Source organism: Capsicum annuum, unplaced genomic scaffold (assembly GCF_002878395.1).
Source record: "Capsicum annuum cultivar UCD-10X-F1 unplaced genomic scaffold, UCD10Xv1.1 ctg70811, whole genome shotgun sequence".
Classification (NCBI taxonomy): domain Eukaryota; kingdom Viridiplantae; phylum Streptophyta; class Magnoliopsida; order Solanales; family Solanaceae; genus Capsicum; species Capsicum annuum.
The window spans coordinates 6799-10334 of record NW_025880579.1 but is presented as its reverse complement, the minus strand read 5'-3'; the positions used below and the strand labels follow the sequence as shown (position 1 = coordinate 10334).

General features: G+C 33.7%; 1 long non-coding RNA gene across 1 annotated transcript in view; it reads left to right on the top strand.

The window, feature by feature from the left end:
• Positions 1-3257, top strand: part of LOC107870426 — a 9750-nt gene extending 6493 nt beyond the window's left edge. The window contains exons 8-10 of the long non-coding RNA XR_007051041.1: positions 242-320; positions 399-452; positions 2955-3257. This is a non-coding gene — a long non-coding RNA (uncharacterized LOC107870426). The remainder of the gene's footprint in view (positions 1-241; positions 321-398; positions 453-2954) is intronic.
• The last annotated feature ends 279 nt before the right edge of the window (positions 3258-3536 follow it).

Here is a 3536-nt window from a genome sequence, read left to right as displayed (position 1 = left end):
TGCTATTGGAACAAGGAAACGGGACGAAACAAAGAAAAAAAAAAAAAAAAAGGAAAATTTTATTCCCCCCCCCCCCCCCCCCCCCCCCCCCCCCAAAAAAAAAGGGATGCAGTTACAATTTGTGGTGCTAAATTCCATTTGTGTTTGAAAATTTTCATAAGAGAAACCATTTGAGAATGATAGTTTTATATTCCCTAGTGTTTTTCTTTGTAACATTCGGTCTGTATCGGTACTGTTTCAGGTGCATTGATTCTGAGCAAAAAAATGAAGATGGAGAAAGGCATCCTATCATTTTTAAGGACAAGCACATACGTTACCCTGTTAGTACTTCTCTAATACCTTGTCCCTTGTTAAAATAGGTTTTGGGTTCCATGAAGAAATTCAATGAAATTTTCCAGAGTGAAACCAAGGAGGCACCTCAGGACACCAAGGATGAAGATGAAAGACTAGAGGTGTGTTCTCCTTGATCATAAATGTAATTTTTGTTGCTTTCTATGTTTAGAGCCCATTTCGTCAAGCTTCAATTGCTGAAAAACATTTTAAAGTGCTAAAACTTATTTATAAATCAGTAGTTACTTGTTTGAATACAAGTGTTGAAACTGATCATAGTGTTTGGTCAAATCCATCAAAATGTGCTGATAAGCTACTTTAGATAAAAGGACTACAATATGTTAAATTTTTCACAAAAGATATAAATTTAAGGGAGTGTTTGGTATGATGGAAAACATTTTTTTATGAAAAATGTTTTCTTGAAAAAAAAAAGTTAGTTTTCTACTTATTTTCTCATGTTTGGTTGTTGAGTCAAAAATATTTTATGGTGTTTGATTGGTGAGTAGAAAATATTTTTCAGAAATATATTTTTCAGTGTTTGATTGGTGAGTGAAAAAATATTTTTTAGAAAATACTACTAACTGTTAACTAGTATATCACTGCCTGAACTAATTTAAGCATAACAAATAATATCAATATCGAGTATTAAGATATTACAAGTCACTAAATTTTAAACAGTTATTAATTAGAAAGCATAGGAGACATTTTTCAATATTTTGCCCGGACAATCTCAAGATACTACAATCAATAGAAATATAATTGAACGACAAGGTTATTCAACCTTGTGAAACAAGCTACAACAATGACAAAATGAAATATGCAATTAGCAAAAGTAACATAGGTAAGTCTTCATCTATGCACATGAAAATAACAATACATTCAACGAATATTGAAAACATGGAAAAATTCGGGGTTCAATATTTTTTTATTTCAAGCAGTGAAAAATTAGAGCAAAGCACAGCAAAAAATATTTTTGAGTAATGTGAATTTGAGTATTGTTGGGGTTGGGGAAGAGGTGTAGAGGTGGGGTGGGGGCATAAAAGTCACATTTGTCATTTTCTGAAAAATAACTTCTCTTGGCCCATGAGGGAAGTCATTTTCCCTCAAATAGAGGAAAATAAGTCATTTTGAAAAATATTTTTCCAAAATTTTAGTGCAACCAAATAAGGAAAAATAAGAAAACATTTTTCAGAAAATATTTTCCATCATACCAAACACACCCTAAAACTATGTTTGCAAAGAAAAGGGAGAATGATAGGAGTTTTGTCTTGGAAAAGATAGTTTTAGAATAAGAAAATAATATTAAGGATAATAATGACAACGACAACATATCCAATATAATTCCACAAGTATGAAGAAAAAAACACTAAGGATAAAATAGTAAAAGACTATGTTAAAGTAAATGTGTTTATAAACTGAAAAACTAAAAGATGGGAATGACCAACTTATTTCTTTTCGCTGATTTTGTCTTAAAAGCACTTTGGTATTTATCAAATGTGTAGCTTAGCTAAGAAGTTTTAAGTCAGTTTGACCGGCTTTTAAACTTTAACCAAACACCCTCTTAGTCTAGGTAGTCTTTTGTTACAAAAGGCAGTTTTAAATCCTTGCACCTACCATGTTGATCTTTCGGAGCTCTTCATTCTGTTTCCATATGTTAGTTTTAGTCCACTGCAGTTCTATTTTGCAGTTCTCTCTTCGTTTTTTTAATATATGTTACATGTTCCTACTGTAGACATCTAATTTTATTTCTATTCAAAACTCAATTCATCCATTTTTACCTTACGTTATCAAACACTCTCACCCATATGATTATACCTTATAAAAATATAAAAAAATAAAAGAAATTCAATCAATTTCTAATAAATTAAATCTCCAAGATTCCTTTATCCTAACAAATTCTATCCAATCCTAACCACCCTTTTCCCACCTCATACCCCATACCCCATACCCCATACCCACATACCCTTGCCCCTTGCCATGCCAATTGTCCCCTACCCCCTACCCCCTACCCCTAATCACATTTTTTAACCACACTAACCGAATCAATTCACATAATATACAAAAGGGGGTCCCACAGGGAATATTTGGCAGAAATTCTATTTTTCATCAAGAACAATATATTACACACCATTTGCACACACTCTCAGATATCATCACTGCCATACACAAACAACCATATACACATCACAGACCTCTCATAGAATTCCCATTCACAGAATCGTATACACAAGCATACATATACGGGATTCACTCGCAAGCATGGGATTGGGGGATTATTTTTCTTTTGATTAATTCACTGTTAAACACATACACATAAGGGATCCTTGTCATTTTTTGATCAATTTACACCCACCACTCTCAGAAAATCTTCCATTTCCATATACGCACACTGTCACGTACGCACAGATAGGAGAGGAAAGAGATCGAGGGAGAGAGATAGTGATGAGAGAGAGATACGAGAGAAGAGAAGTTAAGAGAGATCGGAGAACAATAAGGAATTTGGTCTGAATCGTTGAGAAAAACAGCGTGAAACATTGAGCAAAACAGTTTTCCGGCGACGTACCACCGGAAACATTTGTTGTTCCAGGTTTTCTAACTTTTTTCCTCTGTTTTGTTACTGCCAGAGCTCCGACTAAGTGCTAAAGATAACCCAATGCGGATTCCAGTGGGTTTCGGTCAAATTCGGTTGGAAATTGTTGATTTTTGGTTCGTATCAACGTCTTTTGAGTTGGGTTTGATTCCTGTTTGGGTTTGCAGATCTCGATACTGAGCTGGTGTCGATCATTTTGAGGTTTTCTATCGGTTCAAAATCTATCCAGTTTGTATTTCTCTATATCAAGTCGATTTTGGTCATGGTTGAGGTTCGGTTGGAGGTTTCCGGATACGGACTCTTTTAATTTGAATAACATTGAGTTTGAAAGCCTCAAATTGAGGTCCAATTCTACTCTTTTCCTCTTTTTATTTCATTATTGATGATATCCATGCATTGGATTGAATATCGTGTGTTGGTTTATCTTTATTGGTGATGAATTGCTACTTTGTTTGATTTTTTACTTGATTACCTCGATTATATATGGTGTGATGATATGATATCATTTGAGATTTGAAATTGGTAATTTGAGTATAGAATTGGGGGTGGGAATTAAAAGATGGAATAAGGTGAACGTTGATTAATTTTAATTCATTGTTGGATATTGTTGAAACTG